Source organism: Alligator sinensis, unplaced genomic scaffold (assembly GCF_000455745.1).
Source record: "Alligator sinensis unplaced genomic scaffold, ASM45574v1 scaffold264_1, whole genome shotgun sequence".
Classification (NCBI taxonomy): Eukaryota; Metazoa; Chordata; order Crocodylia; family Alligatoridae; genus Alligator; species Alligator sinensis.
This window is the reverse complement of record NW_005841831.1, coordinates 1,842,851-1,854,067: the sequence shown is the minus strand read 5'-3', so window position 1 is coordinate 1,854,067 and position 11,217 is coordinate 1,842,851. Positions and strand designations below refer to the sequence as shown.

At 51.1% G+C, this 11,217-nt stretch overlaps 1 protein-coding gene across 5 annotated transcripts in view; it reads right to left on the bottom strand.

Annotated features, from left to right (window-relative positions):
• Nucleotides 1-11,217, bottom strand: part of ZFAND4 (zinc finger AN1-type containing 4) — an 81,721-nt gene that overhangs the window by 66,205 nt on the left and 4,299 nt on the right. The window contains exon 2 of one of the 5 annotated variants that reach the window (XM_025208652.1): nucleotides 4,244-4,375. The exons of the other annotated variants lie outside the window; for them this stretch is intronic. The gene's annotated coding sequence lies outside the window, so the exon portion shown is untranslated. The remainder of the gene's footprint in view (nucleotides 1-4,243; nucleotides 4,376-11,217) is intronic. 5 annotated transcript variants of the gene reach the window in all.

Here is an 11,217-nt window from a genome sequence, read left to right as displayed (position 1 = left end):
GTGCAAGGGCTAGTGCCAGTGGGGCCCAGAGTGGGGCGGCAGGGGTCTATGGAGCTGAGCTGGGCTGGGCTGGGCTGGGCTGGGCTAGGCTGCGTGAGCAGGGAGAGAGGACAGCTTGCCCCGTTCCACAGAGCTCCTGCCCCCCGGCTCTGGGCCCTGCCGGCACTGGCCCAGTGCTCCTGCCCAGCTGTTGCTGTGCTCTCATGTGCCCGCTCACTCCCACTCCCTCCCGCCCCAGTCCCATGATACAGGCAGGGACCAGTGCACGCAACCCCAACCCCACATACCCCACGCTTGCCTATCTGGGCAGCCTGAGACAAACTGCTGCTCAGCGTAGGAGGAAAGCAGCCCCTCCCCCTCACCAGCACTACCTGGTGCAGCCACCCGAAGCCTGTGTGGGGCTGCCCTGCGTCTCTGTTGCCTCTGGGCTGCCCTGCAGGGCAGCGCAGAGCAGATGCAGGGCAACCGTGTGCTGGCTTTGGGCAGCTGCACCAGGAAGTGCCAGCTAGGGGAAGGAAGAGGGGCCGCTTTCCCCCATGCTGAGCAGCAGTTTCTCTCCTGTTCTCTCCTGTTCAGCCTGGGCCCCAGCGCCCGCTCCAGGCTCACCTGTCTGGGTTAAGCAGCATGGCAGAAACTACTGCTTGGTGTGGGGGAAAGTGGTCCCTCCCTTTCACTGCCACTGGGCAGTTTTTGGTGTGGTTGCCTGGATCCCACGCCATGCTGGGTTGCCATGCAGCTCCATCACCACCACCTCTGGGCTGCCCAAAGTGGTCGTGGTGACAGCGTGGGGCAGCCACAGGGCAGCTCACAGGTGGTGGTGACGGAGCCTCAGGGCAAGCCGGCGTGACACGGGCTCCAGGCAGCCGCACCAAATACTGCCTGGCGAGGGCCACTTTCCCCTGTGCCGAGCAGCAGTTTCTGTCTGGCTGCTGCTTCTGCTCAGCCTGGATGGGCGAGCCTGGGGCCGGCACGGGGCACGCAGGGTTGCAACTGCATGTGCTGGTCCCCACTGCTACCACTGTATGCTTGGGGCAGCAGGACATGCCACGGGCAGGCAGTGCAGAGAGGGCGGTGGGTCACGCTGTTGGGGGTGGCGGGGAGGCACCACAAGGCGCTCGGGCTCTGGGCTGTTGCGGGGTGGGGGCAGGTGCTGACCAGCTCAGAGTGCCATGTGCAGGGGGGCTCCCATGCACATCCCACATACCCTCAAATCCTTCCAACAAGCCCCACAGCCACACCCTCGTCCACACACACCCCACAAATACCATACCCACGTAGATATACCCACAAACCCCCATACCTACCCACATCCACACACATACCCACAGCTCCCCACAAACCCTATACCCACCCACCCATACCCACAACACTCCTGCATACCCCACACACTATACAAGAATAAGACTGCATTTTGAGCTATTATGCAATCACTTATACATATACACCACACACACACACAAATTAGGACAAAAAAATATATTTTAAATTAAATTAAAATATATTATAATGGGTGTTCGATTTCTAGTATACAATTTGGTTTTTTCCTCGTTCTAAGATGGCAAACCCTCTTCCGCAAAAGAGTACTTCCTGGGTAAGGGGAGGGACTTCCGGTGGCAAAGGTCAGAGGTTAGGAGGCAGGACTTCTAGTACCAAGATAGAGACCAGGGGGTGGGGCTACCCATGCAGCCCTCGACAGCTTGCCAAAACTTGGTAAGCAGCCCTCCACCTGAAATAATTGCCCTCCCCTGGTCTAGGCAGCACCCTCCACCCTTCCTCTACACCTAAGCATACCCAATTAGGGTACGATCACACAGATTTCAGTAAAATGCAGGAATACAGCTCTATTGAACTCAAAGTTATAGAGAAGGGAGAGCAGAAAATGGCAATTGGGTTGGGTACTCACTCCCACCTCCTGGTGGTGGTTTGAAAGTACTGCAATGCCCAAAATGTGATGGTTCTGCTTAGAGCCTTTAGCAATGTATGTACTAACACCTGAACCAGGACAATTTTGCACTGGTTTCCAATCACTGACATTATTTGAACGGTTCAAGTATTATATCTGTTCACATCCTCAGGCTACTTCTTCCAAATGCTCAAATCTGTTTTAAAGCCACTTACAGGTAAAGGACAGCTGAGGTTCCAGTAATCAGAACCATTTTTTATGGTTGGTTCAAATCCACCACTCAACTTGTAGAGCAGTGGGGGCAAACCTTTTTGGCAGCCAGGCTGCAAATTAGCCCTGAACCCTTCCTCAGTGCCATTCTTATCCCCATCCTCTGCCTGATCTCCCGATCTGCTTTCTGCCTGATCTGCTGCTTTGCCCTCTGCTTCCTGCCCCATCTGCTGCTGTGCTGCCCTCCCTCCTTGATCTGTCACATGCCACACACAGAGGCTACCATTGCCTCTTGTGCCACAGGATGGCCAGCTTTGTTGTAAAGATTGCTTTTGCTGAAGCAAAGCAAGTTGCACTGATACAAATGATGCCCCATAGGGCGTGTCCACACATGCAGGCATGTACGCTTGCAGCAGCTCAAATAGAAGCAGTACAAATTTGAGCCGGGGCTTTTTGCCTCAGCGCACATGCTCGGACATGCACTTTGTTGTGGAGCAAATTGTGCCATTTGGGGCAAAATAACCCTGCCTGGCTTCTGCCGCATCTGCAGCCAGGGGGAGCTAAAGCCCAGTGCCACCTGTGCTGTCCCCAGCAGTATAAAAAGCTGTCCTGTCCTGGCCCCAGCAGTACAAAAAGCTGCCCTGGCAAGTAGCTCAGGGCTACTAGCTCTCAGGAGCTTCTGGGGCCAGCCAATTGGTACCTGGGGACACTATCCCTTGTGCCAGCTGGACTGCTGAAGCAGCCCTGAGAGTTCCCTACAACTTTTACCCACTGCAGCAGTCTAGCAGTGGGGGCTGCTGCCTGCTTGTGACTTGTTGTGCACCTGCCAGACCCAGATGGAGACTGCACAGCCAGTAGAAGCATCTGCCCCACTGGGCCAGCTGCCAGTGGACTGCGGCTACAGGGTTGGCCTTTGTATGCCACTACTGCCATATGTACCCGGACATCTGAACAGCTATTGCCCGGAAGACGTTCCAGGTGTGGTGGCCTGCTTTGAACTCTCAAAGCATGTCTTTCTGGCCCCAATTGACCAGGAGGTCAGCCACAACCAGCTGGGTCCAAGGTGCCAGCTCGGAGCAGGCAGGGTCCTGCCACTGGCCTCCCTAGCAGGAATTCTGGTGTTCCCTATTTGAAAACTAAACAATCCCCAATAAAAAAATTCCCAAAGTCACTCTGTAAAATACCCCAAAATCCATGTTCCTCTATAATTAAAACAAAAGACGACACACACAGAAAGAGAGAGAGAGAGAGAGCGCGCGCGCACGCGGCCATGATCAGTTGGGCAATGTATAATTGATATATCTGCAATGTTAAAGCAATTTGGAAGACTACCAGTGTCTCTTTTATAATAATAAAGTGAATTCTAAATACATGTTTCATAAATACATGAATACATGTTTTGCTGCCTCCCCAGCAAGGCCCACCTGCCCCACCCCCACTTGGTCTCCCAGCCCCCTGGATCACTACCCTACCTGGCCCCCCCCCCCCCCCCCCCCACCTTCCCGTGGCTCCCCCCGACCCTTTAAAAAAAAAAAAAAAGCCTCTACTCACCCCAGGAGCAAGGGAGGGGCAGGCCTCCAGGCAGACACCACCCCCCACAAGCAGCACAGGGCAGCAGGGCCTGGGCTGGGGCTGTCACCCAGCCCTAATGTGCAGGGCAGGGCCCCAGTGACCCAGATGGCAGCTGTACTGCCAGTTAGTGAGTGTTGAGTTTTTGTTTTTTAAACTTCTGGGATGCTGGGGCAGGTGGGAGCAGGCAGTGATGGGGGGTTTTGGGGGGCTGGGGCTGGGTGGGGCAGGGCTGGGGGAGCGGGCAAGGCCCCCATGGTCTCCTTCCCCCTCCTCCAGCCCCCCCAACCCCTTACTTACCAGCACTGCAGCCTGGGTCCAGCTCCCTGCTGCTGGCACACTGCCTGCCCTTATGGGTAGGCAGCATGCTTCAGCACCAGGGCAAGGGCTAACCATAGAGATGCTCTGGCAGCCAGAGCATCTCTATGGAGGACCCAGACTCTGGTTGCCTCAGGGCACAGTCCGGGTCCGTGCCCTACCAACATTTTTTGTCTGTGGGTTTTTTTGCTCACGCACTGCAAATTTGTAGCACAGCGAATGCTCTCTCATTCCTCCAAGTACCTTTTGCAGCATCTCAAAAGTTTGAGACACTGCAGGAAGCATGTGCAGGCTCGTCTGGATGCAGCCATTGAGTTTTATCTGGTTTGAATTAACACAAAAGGCCCATTTGATGCTTGGATATATTATCTTCACCTTAAACATAACAGAGACAAGAAAGGATAAAGAATAGTAATGAAGTTCGTGTATACATCCTACTATCACTAATGAAGTACAGCAAACTAGTATTATTTAGTCAAAAAGAGGAAACAACTAGAATATTTTCTAAATGCATATGTACTACAAAAATTGGTCTCTTCCTCCCACTTTAATACAAGAATAAAGAAATATTCCTAATTTCAGGACTAAATAAGACCGAAAAGGAAGACTACATAAAGCAACAACCTATGAAATTCAGAACTAGAAGCAGTCATTGAGTGATATTGTGGCCACAACATTACAATGGAACAAGCTACAGGACAATTCATAGTTCATAATGCAAATTAATTCTGACATGTTACAAAAGAAAGAAAGGTAGTAATGTATGTATATAGAAGAACCAGATTGACCAGGATCTGTTTTTAGGTTTTAATTCTACTTCTTTGATTGATGAAAGTATTAACCACTGTTAGGAGTCTGATGCTGCTCTGTTGCCTAATGCAATTAATCTTTAATATAATCAAGATCTCCATCTGGGCATGAAGAATTCTAAGAAATTCTATAAGCACAGACCATTATGTTTCCGTAGAATGCCATCAGCTCTCACTGCTTTTTTCATAGATTTCATAGACATTAGGGCTGAAAAGGACCTCAGAAGATCATCAAGTCCGGCCCCCTACCCAAAGGGCAGGAAGTCAGCTGAGGTCATAGGATCCCAGCAAGATAAGCATCCAATTTTCTCCTGAAGGTGTTCAATGAAGGTGCTTGAACCACCTCCGATGACAGGCTATTCCAGACCTTGGGGGCTCGGACAGTAAAGAAATTCTTCCTTATGTCCAGCCTGAAATGGTCTTGCAGTAGTTTATAACCATTCTACCTCATCATCCCTTGGGGCGCTCTGGTGAACAAACATTCCCCCAGATACTGGTGGTCACCCCAATAAACTTATAGGTGGCCATCAGATTACCCCTGAGCCTGTGCTTTTCCAGGCTAAAGAGCCCCATAGCTCAGCCTGTCGTCGTAAGGTCTGTTTTCCTGACCTCTGATCATGCGCGTGGCTCTTCTCTGGACTCTCTCAAGCTTCTCCACATCCTTTTTGAATTGTGGGGTCCAAAACTGGACGCAGTACTCCAGCTGCGGCCTCACCAAGGCAGAGTACAATGGGAGAATGACATCCTGGGATTTGCTTGAGAAGCATCTATGGATGCAAGCCAGTGTTTTGCTTGCTTTACTAGCTGCAGCATCACATTGACGGCTCATGTTCATCTTGTGGTCAATCATGCCCCCTAAGTCCCTTTTGTCCATAGTGCTAGGCCGAGCCTATAAGCATGCTGCGGGTTTCTCTTCCCAAGGTGGAGAACCTTGCATTTTTCGGTGTTAAACACCATTAGGTTCTCATTTACCCATTTCCTGAGCCTGTCAAGGTCAGCCTCGATTGTCCTCCTGTCCTCAGATGTGTACGTTTTACCCCAAAGTTTGGTGCCGTTGGCGAACTTGGCCATTCTGCTTCTGATACCAACGTCCACATCATTAATGAAGATGTTGAATAGTATAGGCCCAAGGATAGAGCCTCCGGGGACCCCACTGGTCACAGGGCACCATGACGATTGACTTCCATCAACCACCACCCTCTGGATCCGACAAAGAGCCAATTCCCCAGCCAGCGGATCGTCGTGAAGCAGAGGCTGCAGTTGGCCAGTTTTGCTAAGAGGTGATCATGGGATACCAGATTGAAGGCTTTTTAGAAGTCAAGATATACGGCATCAATCTCTTCTCTCTTCTCCAGGTGATAGGTCACCTGGTCATAAAAGGATAAGGATTAACTTCAATCAAACGAGCTACAACTACACACAACAGATACTTGAATGGCTGTGTGACAGAGCACCTTTGGTGCCTGTCACTTTAAGGGCTACGCCTGGGAGAGGGCAGCTGCCTGATTAGGGCAGCCATTTTAATGCCCAGCTCCCTGAGCTGATGGAGAGCAGTTTGTGACCAGCCAACAGGGAAGGAACATCTCCCTGCTGAGCTCCTGCCCCAGGAACAACGTGGAAGTAAAGGGGAGGCTACGGGGGAGAAGGAGGCCTCAGTGGTCCTTGATACAACATAAAACTTCACCCTGCTAGGGAAGGATGACCTGGAGGGACTCCTGCTGGCGAGGGAGTCCCCAAGAAATGCAAGGCCAGTTACCTCCCCAGTAAAAGGCAGAGAAGGATGCCTAAACCCTAGACTCCACCATTCGGCAGGTTTTTATTTAGAACTGGTGGGCCAGGCAGGCACCCAAGCCTATGGGGGCAGTGGGGATGGAGGACCCAGAGAGCCCCGCCCCCAGTGAGGAGGACGGTGTAGAGCCCCAGAGAGATGGGGGAAACTGGCCCGGAGATGGGTGAGACACAAAGTCAGCCTTAGTTTTGCAAATTGCTGGGCAGCCATTCAGATGGGGGCATGAGACCCAAAAGGCTGTGTGCCTGTTGGCCAAAGAGTGCAGGGAATTAAGCCCGATGGCCCAAAGGGATCACTTAGGGAGCAAAGGCAGAGTGTGTATGGCCTAAGAGGGGCAGTATAAATGGGACCCTGGTGAGAGCAGGGGAAGTGAATGAGGCCCCTGTGAGAGGGGGGCCATCTGCATGTGGCCCATAATTGGACAGGATGGAAAAGGTCTAACTACGGCCAAGTTTTGCCCGGCCTTCATCCAGAGCCGGTTAGAACAGATGGTGACATCTGCAAGGCATGGGCCACAGTGTAGGGGATGGTTGAGAGCTGCAGAAAGACGCTGATGTCTAAGGGGTGATAAAAATGGGCAGCCTCCTACCTAGTTAAGATCATAATTTAATCACATTGAGGCATGGCAGGCGAGACAGGTGGGCAGAGTGCCCATGGATAGGGGGCAGCCCAATAGCAAGATCAGGCCAGCGAGCTTTCCCGTCATAGCTTGGTTGTATTTTTAGTCAAGTAATTTGTATTAGCATTTCATTTTATTTTGGTCCCAAATTCAAGCAGTTTTGATGGCTGTACTTGTGTTAATACACCAATCTGTTTATAAGTTAAGATTGGCTAGTTAATAACATTGGTATAACAGTTCCTAAATTTACTTTCATATCAATTTTGAATACACAAAATGTCTTACAGCAAGTTAACCCATGGGGTAAAGTTTGCTTGGTAGTGACTGTCAAGACATTCTAGTTTTTATGCCATTGCTGTCAGAGATAAATGAGCAATGGAACTATTTGATTGAAGGATAAATCCATACTCAGTTGTTTAAAACAAGTAATTTTTCCTGTAATAAAAAGCTTGAATCTTTGTGTACAAGACTGTTATGGTTAGCATGGTACAAACTACAACTGTGGGGACAGGTGTGTGGAAAGGATAACAAGCATGTCAATTTTAGTTGAACGTCAAAGCAAATTAAAAGGTCTGGAGGTACCTGAGGACACTTAGGTTCTTATTTGTTACCTAAGTTTTACCCAAGTTCTTCATAGCCAGTGCCATCTGAAGAAAAATTTGACAACTTTCTTGGTAAGTAACAGACCAAAGAGCATTTTTCTTGCTCTTCCTTTTAGTTCCATTCAATCTTTGCTATATCGGACCATGAAACTTTGATGACTGGAGTGCAGACCTTGCGAGAAAGAGATAGGTCTACTCCCATGATTATAGATTTTCATTTCAGATCCCACAGAAAATGGAATGGTATGGGATAAGTATTTGCCTTTCCTAAGCTTTTTTGTTTTCTGCAGAAGTCTATATGCTGTCACTCTATATGCCACCACCAACCTGGTGGGTTACCCCAGAGGGGACAGGAGCGGGGTCCAGGCATGTCATCAGACCTCAGACCCGAGGGGCGTAAGGCCGAGAGCCTCAGTGAGGGGATGGAGTAGCGGCCCAGTGATGGCATGTGCGAAAGCAGTGAGGGCTGCATAGAATCGGGTTCACATGGGCAACCTGAAGGACTGTGCTTGGGCCACGTAGAGTAGGGTCCATATGACAGGGCCTGAAGGGCTGTGCATAGGCTGGGCTTGATTAAGTCAGCTGAGTTTGGAGGGGCCCGAGAAGGTAGACCCATATGCAGGAGAGAGAGCGACCAGCTCATAACTTGACTAGAGAAACCCTCAACCAGTCAATGCTGGGGCCAGGACCAGATCGGTCAAAGGGCTAGAGCACCCACCCTCAGGGATGCCCAGAGCTAGAGGCCTGGGCTTCCAACTGGCCTGGAGGTGAGGCCAGGGCCTGTGTGGCCAAAGGTCCTCGAGGGGACTACAGCCGAGGGAGAAGGGTTCAGGGAGCTTGGCAGCCCAGTATGAGGGCAGAGATTAGACCACCTGAGAAGGAGGGATCCGGGTGGGATCCGGACATCAGGCGGGCATGGAATGAGGCCCATCATGGAGCTGAAGCCACATAGTGATGCCATCTGTGAGGCATGGGACACGGTGTAGGGATGGTACAGAGCCGTGCATGACGCCCTTGGCACCGGGCAGTAAACGGGCAGCCTCCCACCTTATAAACAACTTAATTGGTTACATTAAAGCTGAGGCAGATGGTTGGACTGCCCTACACAGGTGGGTGGGCCAGTGATTTGACTGGCTGCAAGACAGCCCCCTGTCACACGGAGAAAATGTGTTGTGTCATGTGTGATGATGCACTGCACCATCTGCACCCCACTCTTTTCAAAATCCTAGATCTGCCCATGGTGGTTGCTGCGGCTCTTTGGTAGGTGACATGAACCAAGGTGAGTGGTTTCTGTCTTGCCCCTAGTGCTCATCTGGTAACCACAACTGATTACTATCTTGTGTCTGAACAGAGGCACCAAAGAGTTGTGGAGACAGCCCTAGCTGTTCAGCTGCAAGCGCCCTGTCTACAGTAAAGCATTCTGATGTTTCTCCAATGTTGCAGCAGCTGCAGTTCATCCTCTGGGATGATCCTACAGTGTGCCTGCCTGCACATCAGAGGCTGCATTGACAGTGGGTCTTTCACAGGGGCCTGTGCAGGAGGTGCTTGGCACGACTTTGTACCACACCCAAAGTGGCAGAGCTGGCTTAGAGTCTGCCTCCCGCTCTTTCTTTGCCTAGCAGCCTGTGGGAAGGCTGACGCCTACCATCCTGGCAGCTGCATTGTAGTGCTGGGGTGTAATGATGAGGCATAACCTCTGCTCCCCAAGACCCATGTGGTTGCTCGTATAGGACAGAAGCGATTAAGGCACCTTAAAAATGTGCGTTATGTACCGTGGCCTCTGCTCCAAGGATCTGTAATGGGGAGGGTGGTTCCAGCAGCCCAGCTCTGCTAAGAAGGAAGGCTGTATGCTGTACGAGGGGATGATACAGGCTGTGTCTACTTTTTACTGTGGGTATGTCCCATGCTCCTGGGCTTTTCTGGTTGCCCCCTTCCCCTTTCTTCTGCCTTTCTCCGAGGCATTAAGTGCTGGCTTCAGCCCAAGCTGGGGATTTTGACTGAGCCACGCCAATGCTCCTGCTGGGACATAAAGCCAGAGGTTCCTGGCTAGAAGGTCTTGCCCCTCTGGTCAGGGTCAGACCAATATCATATTTGGGGTCAGGAAGGAATTTTACCCCACGGTCAGATCAGTATAGACTGGTGGGGGTTGATTTTCTCTGTTATAATAGAGACTCTCTGTGTCTCTATTATAAAGGGCATGGCCCGTTTCCTGGGATCTCTTGATCTTATATTGCAAGACGCAAATGGTAATCTTGTGGCTACACCAGACAAAAAAAGCTGATATTTTCAACAGTTTCTTTGCCTCTCTTTTTTTTGAACAGGGACCAGGACATCCCTCTTACCAGAGGTAGGGATAATCTTAGGAATACCTCTGTCAGGCCTTCAGTCAGCGCAGATATAGTTAGGAATCTTCTGGAAGGGCTAGACATTTTTAAATCTGCAGGTCCAGATGCCCTCCACCCAAGGGTGTTGAGGGAGCTAGCAGGGGTCATCGCTGAGCCCTTGGCCTGGCTGTATGAGAACCCGTGGTCATCTGGCCAAGTGCCAGGGGATTGGAAACTAGCTAATGCAGTCCCAATTTTCAAGAAAGGGAGGAAGGAGGACCCAAGTAACTATAGGCCTGTAAGTCTCACCTCGGTGCCCAGGAAGATCTTGGAGAGAATCATCAAGGAGCACATCTGCGGAGGCCAGCAGGGGAGATCATGCTCAAGGGCAACCAACATGGGTTCATCAAAGGTATGTCTTGCCTGACCAACCTGATTGGCTTTTACGACCAAGTAACTAAATCCTTGGATGGTGTTGCTGTGCACGTAGTCTTTTTAGACTTTAAGAAGGCCTTTGACACGCTCTCTCACCCCATCCTCATCAATAAATTAAGCAACTGTGGCATTGATGCCTGCACAGCTGGATAGGTAAAAAAACTGGCTGATGAGGCGCACCCAGAGAGTAGTTGTGGACGGGTTGTACTCAACCTGGCGAGTTGTGAGCAGTGGGGTACCCCAGGGCTCAGTCCTCAGGCCTGGACTGTTTAACACCTTCATCAGCGACTTGGATGAGGGGGTGGAAAGCATGCTGTCCAAGTTTGCTGATGACACTAAGATGTGGAGCAAGGTGGACACACTTGAAGGGAGAGAGAGGCTGCAACTAGATTTAGACAGACTACGAGAAGTGGGCAGACGAGAATAGGATGGGGTTCAGCGTAGACAAATGCAGGGTGCTGCACCTTGGGAGAAGGAATCCACAGCATACATACAGGCTGGGGAGTTCCCCTCTTGAAAGCGCAGAGGCGGAACGGGATCTTGGAGTCATTGACTCCAAGATGAACGTGAGCCACCAATGCCAGACCGCAGCCAGCAAGGCCAGCCATACCTTGTCATACATCCCAAGATGCATCTCAA